This window comes from Hippichthys cyanospilos, chromosome 21 (assembly GCF_059441005.1).
Source record: "Hippichthys cyanospilos isolate Australia breed blue-spotted pipefish chromosome 21, RoL_Hcya_1.0, whole genome shotgun sequence".
Taxonomy (NCBI): domain Eukaryota; kingdom Metazoa; phylum Chordata; class Actinopteri; order Syngnathiformes; family Syngnathidae; genus Hippichthys; species Hippichthys cyanospilos.
In genome coordinates, this window is record NC_142389.1 from 4,925,874 (window position 1) to 4,942,426 (window position 16,553).

The following is a 16,553-nucleotide window of genomic DNA, read 5'->3' on the forward strand; positions in this document are numbered from 1 at the left end:
GCAATCACAGCACAGCGAGTGATAGTCACATGACCAAGAGGTGAGCCGTGATTGGTTGAGCCTTCCGCACAGGTGATGTCATTTTCAGTTGACGGCAAGTAGAAAAATGTGTTTTAAAAAGTGTTAATTGTACATGAAAAATACTTTGGTCATCAAAGTAATTATGGAATAAAAATATTAACTTTTTTTTCCTTGTGACACTGCTAAATCAGTTGACTATCTACATAATTATTGCGTATAAATAAGCTTTATACCACAATTGGTTACTTCCAAAATAGAAGTCCTCTAGCACAAATTTGTTTTTTATTGCTAACTTAACATTGATATGCGCTAATTTTCAAAATGTATGTTTAAAAAGATAAGGTGAAAAAATAGTGAATGACAATTCTAATTCTTGGTTAAAACGTCAAATTAAAATGTCAGCATTAGTTGCTGAATGTTATCTGGATTATTTTGTGACACAATTTGAGTCCGGTGTGTTTGTGCTTCCACTTGTTGCTGGGTAGATTTCGAGGGGGAAAAAAAAGTTGCGTGAAAGATGGCTGATGCCATTTTGCGGGTTTTAAATCCCCCCCATATTATCCTTGCATTTTTTTCTTGATGAGTCTAACTGATACCGCAACAGCATCTGGAAGCGGTGGCTTACAACTCCCCATGAACAGCTGCACCATGTTTTCGTCCAGATGTGTCTCCGGTTCACCTTTGGAATTGTGCACGGCGTGTAAACATTGATCAGTCGACGAGGTCGGAAAGCACGCCCCGCAACAGCTGCTTCTGATCGAGCGGAATGTATTTCAAGCGAATTCGCAAAATGCCACTTCATGTGTGCAGATACAGATGCATCTTAAGAAATGAGAACCAAGTCTGTTCATTTGCGTCCACTGTTGTCCGTTTTGTCTCGGCAAAGTGAATTGACACCCACCATAACACATGAGACATCATCGGAAAGGCCAGAATGTCCTCTATTGAGCACATTAGGACTAAGTAAGGTAGCTTCAATGAATCAAAAAATATAGACCAAAAACAAACGTCCACTACAGTGGACACGAATGAAGAGACAGGATCTCATATTGGAAAAATCCAAAACATTGAAAATATTCCCTTAAGTTAGAAAAACACCTTTTTACCAAGTAGGATTTAAAAGACTGTACTAGTGTGTGTGTATATATATATATATATATATATATATATATATATATATATATATATATATATATATATAATATATATATATATATATATATATATATAATATATATATATATATATATATATTGATTAAAAAAATGCAGAAAAATGCAAAAAAATACATTGTCTCACTGTAAACATGTTTTTATTGAGCATATCAAAGATATGTAAGAAAAATTGCATAGTACAAAATCATGTGCAACCGTAGCTCATAGTGCAATCCCTCCAAATATACCAGCGTTACATCTCACAATACCAAATATTTAAAATGTCATCCTAACCAAATAGATATACAAAACCCTCAAAATTGCACATACTCTTGCTAATATGTATTAATTTGCAGAACCCGTATCAAACCGTGACTGTGCAAACCCAACAACATGCAAAAACGTCCCCATCATCTATTTACATAGATAGTATGCATTACATTTGTTTAGTACTGCATTCTACCCAGTGTGCAAATTTACGACATAAAAAAAATTCATGTGCTGTACTATAGTCACAGATTGTCAAACATTTGATTTTAAGACTCAATTAAAATCGCACATTTTTCAAATGAAATATACTTTAAAAAATACATCAAATAACATCCCTTCAATTCTACACATTCCTATTCTAAAAAGTCGCAAATAAATCGCATAACTAATAAATACAAAAATGTGTGTTTATAGAAGAAATACTTCATGTTGTTATTAAAAAAAAAATGATATAACATATCATGAAAGCATTTCACATGATCCATCCATCAAAGCAAGGTCCATGTGTCCGTTTCTTGTAGCGTTCCCTCTTTTAACAGCTTTCATCCTGTAACATGAAAGAGAGCCAACATTAAACAAAGCAGGTATTTAGAGACTCAAACAATATAATAAACGCACGCCTATGAATTTTAAATCACACAGCTACACTGCATGTTAAATACAATGCATTATATATAGTCGATTTTTTTTCCCCCCGCTTAGATTGTAAACTGTAGTTTACTGCCCGCAGATGGCACACTAATATGGTCGCCAGCCTCCTCCTCCTCCTCCTCATCCCTCCGTCATTGTCTCAACTACCCAACACGTTTTCTCCCACGCTCTTATTCCGAGGGGGGGTTACAAGCCTTGATTGGGTCCCCATGGCAACCCCGCATCGGCACGTCCTGATTGGCGTACGCGGTGGGCTAATTATGCAGGCTCGTATGCTTAAGAAGGAGAGAAAAAAAAATAACAAAACAAAGTGTGGGCTGTGTTGAAATGCAGGGATAAATAAAGCATTGCGTGGTTGGGGGGGGATTAACAATAGAGGAGGAACCCCTCCGGTTATTTATTCAGTGCCATATTGCATATCATAACCAAACAGTCTTTTTAGTCACTTTTTGTAGAGATGTTACTCATCAGAAAACATTTTTTAGAGGGATTAGGATACGCTAACAGCCAAAGCTAATTTTGTTTAAATCGGGCTGAAAAAAAAACATTATATATATATATATATATATATATATATATATATATATATATATATATATATATATATATATATATATATATATATATATATATATATATATATATATGGGGTGACACAAGCTGCGTGTATGAAATTGCAATGTTAGAGTAGTATCCCATTTTGCTGGGTTCTACATAAAAGTCAAAGACAGGTCAGTCTGATGCGGCAATGTTGCAAGATCTATGTGAAACTAGGTCATCTAAGACAGAAGCCCCTTTCACCCAGCCAGAAAATTCACCGTCTCAGGCCGTGTGAAAATCTTCGAGAGGCAGGATGCCCCCGACGAGTCAAAGATGGAACGAGGCTGCGTATATGTTGCTGGATCTCTGTGTGAAAGTGAGTTCACTCGAATTCTAGAAGAAGGCCTGTGTAAAAGCCGTCGTTTTATTAAAGCAAAGTTGACTTGGCAATTTTTGGCTTTCAAGGTTAGTATCAAGGCTCTAAAAGGAAAGACGGTGCCAGTTTTTTTTTCTACCACACATAAAGCACTGGAGTTTCTGTAATTATCTCCATGTATGCTACAGTGTTACTGTGTGAAAAGGCTCGAAGCGATACGGCTATTTACTGGATCTCTGTGTGAAACAGGTTTTAGGACTGTGAGAACGGAATCAGCGGGCTAGGAGACTGTGTATGTATGCGTTAAAGACGGGGTGCGGGGTTGGCCGGCGGGGGGGCCCCCGCGAACAATGGCCGCCATTGTTTACCAATCTCCCTCGTCCATTAATCAGGGCCATCCAGCTCTAATTGGCGTTTTGGTTAAGCTGGTCGCCAGACTCCCGCTCCTTCCACTGGCCTAAATAATGGCGTTACGCCACAAGTGCCGCCGCGCATCGGGGAGGACAATGTGTCACTTGTCTGAGGACCCGGGGAAGGACACCCCCCCACAAACACCCCGCGCCCCAAACAAACCTCACACACAAGCACAAAGAAGGCCTCTCACTATTGAGATCTCACTGTCGCGGGCTGCATCGCCTCGTCCATCTGCCCCCCCCCCAACCTCTTCTTCTTCTCACGTTTACTTACAACACGTTTTCGCTCCCATGCGCACACAAGTCATCCTGAATCATTGCTCTGCGTTTAGACCAACCTCCCGCCTTTTATTATCATTTGAAAACGCCAAACAAATCAACAATTGCGACATTCTTGCAGTTAGAGGGGAAAGTCCGAGTCCGGCCAAAATATTTCCATGGCAACGCGTAGCCGCGGGAACATTTTTCACGTATACTTTTTCTAAAGGACAAACTTTTTTTCATCTTTTAATTATTTGGAATTGCATTACCTTGCCTGAATTTGTACAAGTCAGAACATGCCGTAATCACGGTATCAGTATTAAATTATCATTTGTAAAATTATTTCAAGCGATAGACCGTTGCTTGTCAAACGGAGGCTTGTGTAGTGAGTTTCTCTGGGGATCCACAAATCTAAATTAATCATTTTTAATGCCGTGAAGAGAACGGTATAATTTTCTTTTCAAATTAAGAGCAGATAAATTGGCACATGAAGAAGCACTTTGCGAAACTGTGTAATACTTGCTCCTTTGCGAACTGTTGTATGTTTTTATTTTGTTAAGTTTTATGTAGACTCACATTATTATTGGTGACACCATTTTTCAGCACACGATTCACAAATAAGACAACATGATCTATCTTTTGGAGTTACTGAATAAAATATTCCTAGAGTAGAGTACTTCATTCAAAATTGCTTTGGGATTTTTCGTGGGTACTTTATCGACAATAATCAATATATATGACAATATATATGACAATATATATGACACCCACCAAAATATTGTGTTTTGAGGCCAAAACAAAAAAATTCTCTTGGATTTTATTGAGAGTAGCCTCAAAATATATAAACAAAGGGTAACTACTTTTTAAAAGCGGGTTATATGTTAGTCTAAAATAGAAAAAAAATAAAGGCATCAACGTGCCTGAAATTTAAAAAAATTAAATAAAATTATGACCGCAACAAATCCTCTTGTGGGCTGTGTACGGCCCACGTGCCGTATGTTCCCCACACCACCTGACAGCATCGCCAATTATGGCACCTAGCAATTGTAGGTGTTATTTTCTGCAGCTCAGTACCAAAAGAACAGCACAAAGGATCCCAAAGAAGTGCCACAAAATGTCAGACGCCAAACAAAAGCGCCCGGCGTGCCCCAGCTGCCCACAAAAATGGCAGACACCCAAAAGCCACCGGCGCTTAGCTTTTTCCTTTTGCATCCCCTCGGGGCGGGGTGACGCGGGCGACAATTAACACGGCGCCGGTAATTAACACGATTTTGAGGCCGGGCAATGGTGCGGAAAAGCAAGGAGGCTAATGTAACGTGTGAGGAGCGCGGGGGGGGGAAGGTGGCCATCACGCGCTTTCTCCTGAGCTGCCATTTTGTGCCAGTCTTTCACCTAAGATGGTGGCAGGGCTGCTACTTGCATGCGTGGGAGGGGGGGGTAGAAGAGAGAGGAGGATTATGGGATTGAGGAGGCGAGTCGCATCGCTCAGGCGGGCATGATGCCACATCGGACACACGCAAGTTATTTTCCTACAAACACTCCACGTGGTCATTTTGTGAAGTTAAAAAAAAATCGATACATTTACATGAGTTTAATATATACCGCACGCATTAACAAACCATGCATGAGCACACACACATTAACACACACACAACACAGCCATTCTCATGGTATGCTTTGCCCCCAAGCATGCAAATGACATTCATTATGCAAATGCATACAAATCAGGCCCGACCATCTGAGAAACCAAGCTGGGAAAAAAAAAAAAAAAAGCTGAAGAAAGAAATTAAATGAATGAGGCCAAAGCGAAGCGAAAGGAGGATGTGAAAACACAAAACGGCGTCAAAGTGGCTTTTTTTTTTTTTTAAGTCTGCACCTTTTCAACGTAGTGCCTCATTCGCACAGAGATCCCGCAAAATGGCCGCTTGAGAGCTGGGACGGAAGATCCAGCCACGTTAGCGAATACTTGTCGGATGACATCAACAGGGTGATGGAAGTGAAGGTTTGCTATTAAAAATGTGGAAAATCCACTTAGTACAACCCTCTTTACCAAAAAGGCGGGAAAAAAAAATCTAGGTGGCCTTTGTCCCGCCATTTAGTGTCGGAATCCGCATTTTTTTCCAATCAAATCATCTGCAAGCCATTTATTCCAAAAAGTTATTTTGTGAGATGAGTATTTTAGTGTAATAAAATATGACATAATTATGGTTTAAACCAAGGGTCACCAGTGGTGTAGTCCGAAAGCCTTTTCCAAAACTAGCATGATATGTAAATATAAACATTGGAAGAGATCTAAAGAAATAAATTGTTGCATATTGGCATTGAGAAATCATTAACATGAACTAATCATTTTAGAATTGATTATCTTCTTGATTTTCCCATTGATTACTTGGTTCGGTACTCCACCCCTTTTCCGATTTAGCTGATCGATTTAGGGTTAGCCAATTTTTTTCTCCTCGACTTGATAATGTGAGTTAACATAATATAAGCAAATTTACGATTCCTCGGCATGTGCGATACCACTTTTTTCCAAACGATACCATTACAAGTACGCAACTATTAAGTAGTTACCAATATGAAACCAAGTACCAATTTACCTAATATTTATGATATAACCCCCCAAAAATCATTTAAATGGAGATAAACAATACTACGTTTTGAAACAACAATACCAGTACAAGTACTCAACTACTACTGAGTAGTTATCACTACTAGTATTTTTGATGGCAAATCATTTTGAATGAAGATTTTATAATAACGATAACGGTGCAAGTACTCACTCATGATAACACGGATACCAATACCATTTGTACGAGTACTTTTGAGACGGAAATTTGCCTCTCATTAGAACAATGACAGATCATTTACACCCTTTTCGCAGTACTTTTTTTAAATCATTTTCATGCTATGTTGAACTTTGACATGTTGTCACCAGCTGAGTGAAATTTCAGCCCCCTTGTTTCCTCTTACAATGGGGTTAACTCTTGTGCAGTACTTTTTCCAATCCTTTGATCTTTACATCAAAGGTGTTTTACATCAAAGGGAAATTACATACAGAAGATGCTAGGGAGCTGAAATTTCACCTCGTTGTTCCCAACTGGGCTCAGTCTCGACACTGTTTTTCAAATGCAAAAAAAAAATCGTAATATTCCCCCCCAAAATATCTCTATTTGTAAAAATTTTCAAAGTGCCCTCACAACACATGAACAAATGTGTTCCGAACAACAAATCTGTTTTATACAACTTCTTTTTGGCGAGTTCAAGCAATATCGCCGCAATTTACAGCTCAATGTTCATGCAGTTCAGCAGTTTATTAAGTGTTAAAAGTAATTAATTAGCAGAGTATAAACAGTGTATAAACGCCTAATAAGGGCCGGCGGATTTTCAAAGTGGTGCTTAAATGCGGACTTTTCATAAAGACTTTAATTCGAGAAGGTTTTTATGGCAACGAGGCGTGTTTGCTTCTTTCACACACTCACAGCCGCACACACACTTGACACACTGTCACAAATGAGCCCTAAAGTGGAGACACTCCAAATGAGGGCAAATTTGCCTCCTGTGCTCCTTTTGTTTCGCCGCTCAGACAGATACGCCGCCGATTTAGGTGGGGTCAAAAGATGTCATGAATAAGATGCTTGGACAGCATTTAAATGAATGGCTGAAGATTATTTTTGACCTAATTAATAGGGTTGCGAAACCTGAGGCGCCCGGGCTTATGAATGTTGACAATGTCACATTGTCAATCATTTTTTTTGCATGTGTATCAATTATTCAGATCAGAAACAACCCCAAAAAAGTTTAATTGAGGCTACTGGATACAAAAAAATAGCAATTGCCATGATGCTATTCGCCAAAAAATAGTTTTGTAATTGTGTTCATCATGGGGCTGGGCAGTAAATCAAATGAATTCCAATAATTTGCGGCATTAAAATCGAGGATTTGAAAATGAGCTCAATTATGAAATCGAGGTGTTGCACAATCGGTGGGAAGCTTGCCAGAATTGTTTACTAACTTCATTGTCCTATTCTAGCAAATTATTCATATGTTAAAAATCTGCATGTTATTGTAGTCTGAGCAATTTTCACTGGATTTATGTTTTAATTTGAATAAAATGAAAATCATCCAGAATGACCTGGAGGAAAAAATATATTTTATTATTGAGCCATATTGCCCAATGTGAACTCATCATATTTTTTCAAAATTTAGTAGGGCCCACAGGGAAATTACTTAGTCGATTGCCCCATCAAAAAAAGAAAAATTAAATTTAGTCATTGAATCATTTAAGCATTTATCATCCACTACCACTAAAAAGTTTGCCTTTTCTCAGACTATTTCCTCTAAACATTCCCACAATGAAGACCTTTTTTATTTTAGGAACTATATGTTTGCATTTCTTTTCAATGTGTGTTAATGGATAAATAGCAGCACATTTTTCCCCAACAGTCATTTAAAAAAAAAAATTCAAATTTTAGCTCATTTTATATTGTGAAAATCAATTTCCAATGTGTGTGTGTATATATATATATATATATATATATATATATATATATATATATATATATATATATATATATATATATATATATATATATATATAGTGTGACAGTTTCAATCTGATTAGCAAATAACACACCATCCTACCTTTTTATGACGTCATAGAATGGTGCGTGGTTTCCTGTTGACTTTCCTTCAGCGGTGCAGGCATGTAATGGGATTCTTGTTACTTTCGGTTATCTAGCTTTATGAAGAATGTACGTCACTCATACAGCTAGATAACCAAAGATAACAGACAACCCCTCGGGCCTGGACACACACACACACACACACACACACACACACACACACACACTACACTGTCTCATATGCACCTGCAAGGAGCAAGCAAAAATAAGAAACACAACGTGAATTGCAGGCACATTTAATACATTCAATGAAATTGAATTATGAACTAGCAAAAAAAAAAAATAGATGTTGGGAACGTTTTGGAGAACAGTAGCGAATAGTAATTACACATTTACTTGTTTTGTAAATGACTTAAAAGATTACTGTGTGCTTCACTTGAACAGCATACTTCATTTTTTAATCTTTAATATGCTGCCAAGTTTGACATGTTACATCAAGGATTGTCGTAAATACGTTGTCATATTCGAATCATTTAAAAAATAGAATATAAAATATACAAGTGTATATTGTGCAATTCAAATATTGTTTGGCCATAAATTGCTGTTAAAATATCGCTCTAGTTTGATTGGTTTTCCTTGTAATCAAGTGGGTATTTTTTCTCTTTCTTAAAAACTGAAAGTGGGAGGGGACAGTGGGGTTGTGACGTCACTACCTGTGCGTTGGCATTGAGATGTGAGCACTAATTACATACACGCACGCACCATAGCCACTAAAAAAAATAAAAATAAAAGAGCAAAGTGAAAAAAATACACAACTATGAGTTTATTTTGAACACACACACAGCAAGTGGACATCACACTTACTAATGCATGCAATTGCTCTTATAATAATCTGAAGTGTAATTTAAATATCGTATATGTATAACTATGATTTTTTTAAATTTTTTTTAATGAGACGTTTGAGTTTTAATGTTGTGTGAAGGTTTCAAATATGACCTAATAGACAAAGCTAGTTTTCATTTTAAAAGCTTTGATTTTGCTCATGGAAAATGCTGTACCTTTCCACATGGAAGCAAGGGGCAATCCAATCAAAATACACAAATTGTAAAATATTTATAACACGCTGTACTCCCAGGTGGCCGATGCTGCAGCGTGTGTTGCAATAAAATGACAAAATGTTATATCAGGATGATAAAATGGTGCTGTGTGTGAGGGGGGAGGGGGTAATGCTGAGTGTATTAAATTAATATTAATAATCATAATTATGGACTTACCTATTTGAGGGTGAGGCACCAATAGACTTCCAAAATGATGCTTTTGTAATCCTACAGGACATAAACGTATAGCATGAGAAAACTTTACGTCCAAGTTAACATCTTCGGGAAAAAAAATGGATTTAATCGAAGTGTGTTCGCCAACAATTTACGTCGTTTAGTGTTCTTAACTTCTTACTATTAAAATAGAGGATTTGTGTAATAATGCACGTCAATGTATATAGTGCGGCATATAGGGAGACGTGTGAGCGTGTGTGTGCGTGTGTGTGTGTGTACTTGTACACGCAACAGTCTTTGTCTCAGACTCATTTATTAATTGTAATTACACCTCATGTTGAACCGTGAACACAACTGCCGAGTTCAACTACCCAAATCTACCTGCTTCTTTTCTGACCTTGGTTCATTAATTTTTTTGTTTACGTTTTCTTGCTAGTTAAAAAAAATAAGTTGTCCATTAACCGCCATAACGGTGAAGAGGGGATTAAGGGAATCTCGTGTGAAACATAAACGCAACTGTTGAGTTCAAGGCCTTGCATGAGGTCAATAGCGTTGTTTCAACGTAACGGTTAAATTCGAGCTCAAAACGTTTTCGGGGTTTTTGCAGCCTCTTTTGTGTGGTATTTTTTTTTTTTTTAAATTTACAGTGAGACTTGTGTGAGGCGTACTTGCTCAGCTTTTTTTTTTTGTTTTTAAAAACTTTCAGGATATTTTATCCTCAGTAGTTTATTACTGAAAGGGAATCTGTACTGAGTTTAAATTCAATTTAGGGTTTTTTTTTTTAGACTTTCGTGTAAATCGTGTTCTTGCTTGCTATTAATTGAAATGCAAAGAATTTACACCCCGAGCCTATTTCTGTCTCTTAAAAAAATCTCAATACACTCTAGCAGGCTTGTGTGGTCCGTGAACGCAACTACGGTGTCTCAAGTATCGTTTTTTTTTTTTTGCTTATTTTTTTTGCAGATTTTTTTGAATTTTACTTTTGGCGTTAATCCCCGAAGTGAAATTACGGTGCAAAATGAGGCCGCTTTGAACATCTCACATCCTTCTAACCTCTTTCCCAGTACTACAGCAGGCCCAATCCGCGGTGAGACGCATCAAACCCCGAAACTCGGATTTTCACGTATTTTATGTAGAATTTACGCAACAAGACGTCATCTTGCAAGGGGGTCTTGACGCGAACTTGCCTTTGCACTTGTGACGCAAAAAGTGCGTGCACGCGCCGAACTCTGCAAAGTGGCGCGAAGTGCACGCATTTTCCTGCTCACTTTTCCCTTTATCGTTTTTTCGACTCACAAAACGATTTTTTTTAATCCGCGCTGGACTAGTTAGTGTGGGCCTACGTGTAAATCTGCTCAGAGCCTATAACCCGCAAAAACACATTACCGAACGGAAACAGTTGCGCTTGAAAAATCCAGACGAGAGGTTTTTCTTACCCGCGGTCCCTCGGCTTGCGTCCCAGATGAGAGCATCCACGAGTCCGGCGCATGTAGTGACGTCCCAAAGGCCTGCTCCATTTATTTCTCCCCTTCTTGAAATCGCATCCTCGCCCCCCCCCCCCCCCCTCCCGATCCATTCAAGGAGGGGGTGATGGCACGGTCCACGTCGCAGAGGACTACATCACCAGCATCAGCACCAGCACCAGCGCGCATGAGTCGAGTCCCGTCGAGTGCACGAGCAACTCATTTGTCCTAAATCATATAGGCACCCCCGAGGCTAGGCTACGCCCCCTCTTTGTGAGTCAGTGGTCCACACCCTCCTCATCCTCCACTTAGATGCCTCTGCACACATATGAACGCTCACTTTTGATTGACACGCGAGAAATAAAAGAGGGGCTCATTTTTCAAATATGTTACTCATTGCAGCATGTCGAATGATATGGGTTCAGGGATTGGGACCCCGAAACTGTGGTTAGGGACACAAATGGGTCTCTGGAGCAATTTGGTAGAGACTTTATTATGCTTTTGTTCCTTCGTCGCTTGATTTTATCAATTTTTTAATGTATAGTTTGGATTGAAAAAAAATAAATAATGAAAATTAAAAAGAAATATTTCTGAAGGACAAAGGAGGACAAAATAATGTAATCAGAATTAAAAATGTAAGTGTATTATTTTGGTCATCAATAGAAAAAAATACATCCAGCAGAACACATAGTGAGTTAAAGTAAAAGTAAACCCCCAAAAAATGGTGTGTACAACATGTTCTATGTGCCCCAACTTAACAGTGCATTTAGCGTCTTTTCCGAAATTGGCCATGTGACATTTGGAAGCAGAGCCGTGATTGGATGTTGTTACCTGAGCCCTGAGTATGTAATTATCAGTCACCAAGTGGGACAATGGCCAACCCCTGGATAAAAATGGACATGTTTTACTGCCTACTTCACATTCCACAGTCTAAAAACATTTGCATTAAAAATATCCAATTATGAGTCAAAAAAGGATTGACCCAAAGACAAATTACCATTCACACTCACTAACACACCTAAGCACAATTTGGAGTGTCCAATATACTTACCATGCATGTTTTTTAGAATATGGAAGGAAATTTGAGTACCCGTAAAAAAATAAAAATAACCTTGCAGGCATGGGGAGAACATGCAAACTCTACGAAGCAAGGTGTGAGCCAGAATCTAACCCTTGTGAAGGAGACATGCTTACTAGTGTGCCACCATAGAACATATGATTATATACTTAGGTTGACTTCCTGTTTTATACAAATAGAAAAACATATGTTTAATTCCTACCTCCCCCAAAAAATTAAAGAAAATGGGAAAAAAATAAGGTTAAATCAAGTCAACTATAAATACAAGTTAACAAATCAATTGGGAAAATTAGCGAGACCTAAATAAATAAGAACTTTTTTAATGATTTTTAAGGACTAATTGAAAAAAATATGAGTTGTAAAGAAAAAAAAATCCCAAATTATCCAACAAATCGCATACTATTCATGTACTTCACACAATTTGTGGCATTGCCAATTTTTAGTAAGAAAATTCTTGCAAACTCCTCAGAAAGTCATTTGTTCGATGGCAAAAATGCGCGCGTTGCTGGTGTCTGTTCCCTTAATTAACATGATAATCCCAAATGTTGGGAGTCCCTCAATGAAAGCCCTTTTGTGTGTATGTGTGCGAGTGCGTCTGTGTGTGCGCACGTTCATGTCATCTCAACATTTGCATGCAAGAAGTTGACCCAGCCATGTCATGTCTGTCTAGACCACCTCAATGAACGGCCACATACCTCCGCCACTAAGATCTGCGCACTGTGTAGCACCAGACATGCAAATTAGAAGCTAACAAACTCATTCTTTTTTTTTTCCTTTCTTTTTACTAAAGCAACCTTCTCAACCTTTCAACTTCTACTCTACATTTTAGTCCATTGTTACATTGGCTGCACTTAAAAACTTCTTCACATAAACAATCTCCATAGTTAACAGCTTGACATTCCTAATATATATATATATATATATATATATATATATATATATATATATATATATATATATATATATTGCAAAATATTTTGCAATAAATGATTAGGTTGTATTACCTTTTTAAAAAGTAGCATCAATGCTAACCTGACAATGTGGATGTTCCGACCTGACTAATTGATTTTTCATGTAAATTAAATTATTTAAAAACTATCTTGCCACTTGTTGGACGCCTAAAAATGATAACACGCGCTGAGGCTGATGTAACGAGCAATCACAGTTGAGTTTGTGTGTCGTATGAACAAGTGAGCCGCGATTGGTCGTTAAAGGAGCCATGATGTCATTTTCAGTCAGCAGAAAGTAGAAATTGTGTATTAAATATATTAATTGTACATGTAAAATAATGTAGTTATAAAATTAGGGATGATCTGAATTCACTGTTTGGCCCACTGGGTTGTTGAGCTCTATAGCTGTCAGTGAATGAGGTTTAATTACCTTTTGGGTTAGTGTAAGACTGTTATGTGCTGCTGTTTTGGTGAGCAACAGCTCAGCAGCTTAACTTTTTCATATGTCTCTATAAACTGAGATAATTACACTTATTACCTTTGTTATTTTCTCATAATGCACGACCTAGCACTATCTAAGAGTTTTTTTTTAATTGATGTCACACCCTGGCAAGTAATTGGAGCAAATATTGGAGGAAGTCCGATGTTTACAGCAAATTATCATGAGCTGCATGCGAATATGCTACCTTGGGATTTACTGCAGCCCATACACTAACTATGAGTTTATTCTTTGTACTGTAACTGTACGTCTTCCATTACAACAGTTACCTAGCAACGAGATACGTGTGCACCTTGTAGCTTAACCCATCAAATACTACTTGATAAAAAAAAAGTATAACAGATTTTTTTTGTGTGTGATTATGAACTTTCTGTGTTGATGACAAATAATTGTTCCAAGCATCTCCTCACCCCCCACCCCAAATAAAAAATCTGATTTTGACCAAACTACACACCCATGCATACAATTTGAAGAAATATCTAAAAGTTGTTCTACTGTACTTATTTTTCCACAGATGAATGATTAGGCCTAAAAGACAGGACGGATGTCGTGCTGCAGGAAGGTAAGAAGTCAAGAAAAAGTTGTTTTCCAAAAGTGTTATCTATCTTTGCATTTTACACCTCTCTAGTAGAAAGGTGTTGAACACATTTAAAGTGTCATCTATTCACTCATGCTCATTGCCACATGGCCATAAATCAACAACAGCGACTCTACAAGTGACTAAATGGGATGCGCAAGAATATATTTTAATAAAAAACAAATATTCTGCACCAATATCATAAGAGGAGTTAGTACTTTTTATATTGATCGTGTGTATAAAAATTCTATCTTTCAAATGGCATAACAAAAACAACTCAATTGTCACTTTCTGAATCTAAATGGATTTTATTTTTTAAAACATTTGCCATGATTTCTAAATGAATAAATAGACAATTAACTCTAAAGCTTTTTACTTTGTAGGTTATGATTGTATCAAGTACAGCATTAATTGAGACCTCTATGGTGAATTACCTTTTTGTATGAAAATGTGAAATGTATTTGAATATTAGGATTGAGACCATTTAACCTGTTTTAAAAATTACGACTCAGTGAAAAGGGGAACTTTGGCTGCATAGTACTCTGTGTTATGAGAAATAATGAATGAAAAATTGCAGTTTTGAACTAAATAACAAACTATAAAAACATTAACATACTCAGTTATTTGGTTTAAACAAGATGAAAGTGTGCACTAGGTACACATTTCACCAGGATTTTGTTTTCACAATACATTGAATAATCAATGCACGTTTTAAAACTATATTATGTAAACGAAAATGTTCTGTTAGTGTTTGTACGTTTTAAGTCATCTTTAAACGTAAAATTCAACAGCAGTGTATAAAGTAGGTATTTTTAACCCCTGGGTTATTACCTTGTAATTCCCATTCAGTTTATATCCAATTGGATGTTATTTGAATTAAATTATTAGCATGTATTGAAACTCCTTTTAAAGGGCTTTATGAAAACGGCAGAGGCGAATGTTCATTTCTTCTACTATGCTGCCATCGCCTGGACAGTTTATGTATTCAAAAACTGGTTGGCATGGTGGCTCTCTAGCTCTATACTGCCTCCATTAGGCCAAAGTGTATAAAACCGAACATGCCTCCAAAGTGGAACGTAAATTAAATTTCCTGTAACGCTTATTTCTGTCTTAATCCGGGTCTTGGGGGAACATGGTCAAACATGGGTAAACTCGGTCCCTCATTTTTTTTTCTTTGACAAAACAACCCTTGTGAGGACAAGCCGTTAAGAGAATGGATGGATGGACGACCCAATTTTTGAGAATTGTTTTGTGTTTATGACTTAAATTCTTATTTCAGTTTGCTACTATTTGTTTATATAATATGTACAATTGAAAAAAAATCTAACTTTATTCTCATATTATAATCCACTGTTATGGAAAATACACTTTTATTCTCGTAATAAAGGCATAGATTGTAATAATATATATTAGTACTATATAAAACTAACCATGCAAGGATTTCAGGTTTATAACTGAACATGAAATGAAAATGAAAAATTGACTGAAAATGACCTGACGTCAAGGCTTGGGTAACAACCAATCGCAGCTCCCTTGTTGGTCATGTGACATTCACAAGCAGAGCTGTGATTTCTCATTGTTAAAGTGGTGCAATGTGTTTTTAAAAGTACATATTGTACTTAAAATAATTCAGTCATCACATTAATTTATAGACAAAATAATAACTTTTTGCTGCTGAAAAGGGCTGAATGAGTGGAGGCAGGATTTTTTTTTTTTTTTTTTTAGTGTTTGTTTTACTGGCACAAGTTGACACAACCTAAACATTTATTGCGGGCCCTCAAGTTAGGCCTTGCGGACTTCCAGAAGTCCAGTTACCCCAGTTTGATAACCCTAGTCCAGTGCCAGATGTGGCCCATGGGCTGGATGTTTCCCACCAATGGTCTTGCACACATCAAGTGAAATAGAAGCATAAAAGCCAATCTGTCGTAGAAAAAAAACGGTTTATGAGGACTTTAAACAGTGCTGAGCCTCCTTTGTCTTATAATTTGGACCATGACCATAAAAATGTTTACATACGGCAGGAAAAGGTCCACTTAGTGCGTAGACGTCATACAGTGAGTGTGTAGTGACATGGTAGCGTCACGTTTGTCAGGACGATATATGCGACTACAAAAACCGTTTTGTCCTTTTCCAACAACGAATTAGCGAAATGGTTTGATGCGCAGAAAACAAATAAGCTAGCGGCCTCCCGTATAGCGGATCTAGCCTCCACTGACATTTTTGCCCACATGCAAAAATCATGCAAAAGGTAAATACTGTGGCGGAGGGATACAAACACCACGGCACAACATGGCCGTCACCTCCGTCATGTCCTCTCCTGGGGGACCGGCCCGCAATAGCATGATGCGCGTCGATTGGCCGAAACGCATCTCAGCTCGCCCTCTCATTGGCCCGCGTGGACGCCCAT

The 16,553-nt window shown here is 37.6% G+C and overlaps 1 long non-coding RNA gene across 1 annotated transcript; it reads right to left on the reverse strand.

Annotated features, from left to right (window-relative positions):
* Positions 1–1,307: 1,307 nt before the first annotated feature.
* LOC148406236 (uncharacterized) lies at positions 1,308–11,223 on the reverse strand. The gene is made up of 4 exons (XR_015864009.1): positions 11,016–11,223; positions 9,583–9,633; positions 8,328–8,554; positions 1,308–1,992 (listed from the first exon to the last, which is right to left on the reverse strand). It is a non-coding gene; the product is annotated as an uncharacterized LOC148406236 (long non-coding RNA).
* Between the last annotated feature and the right edge of the window lie 5,330 nt (positions 11,224–16,553).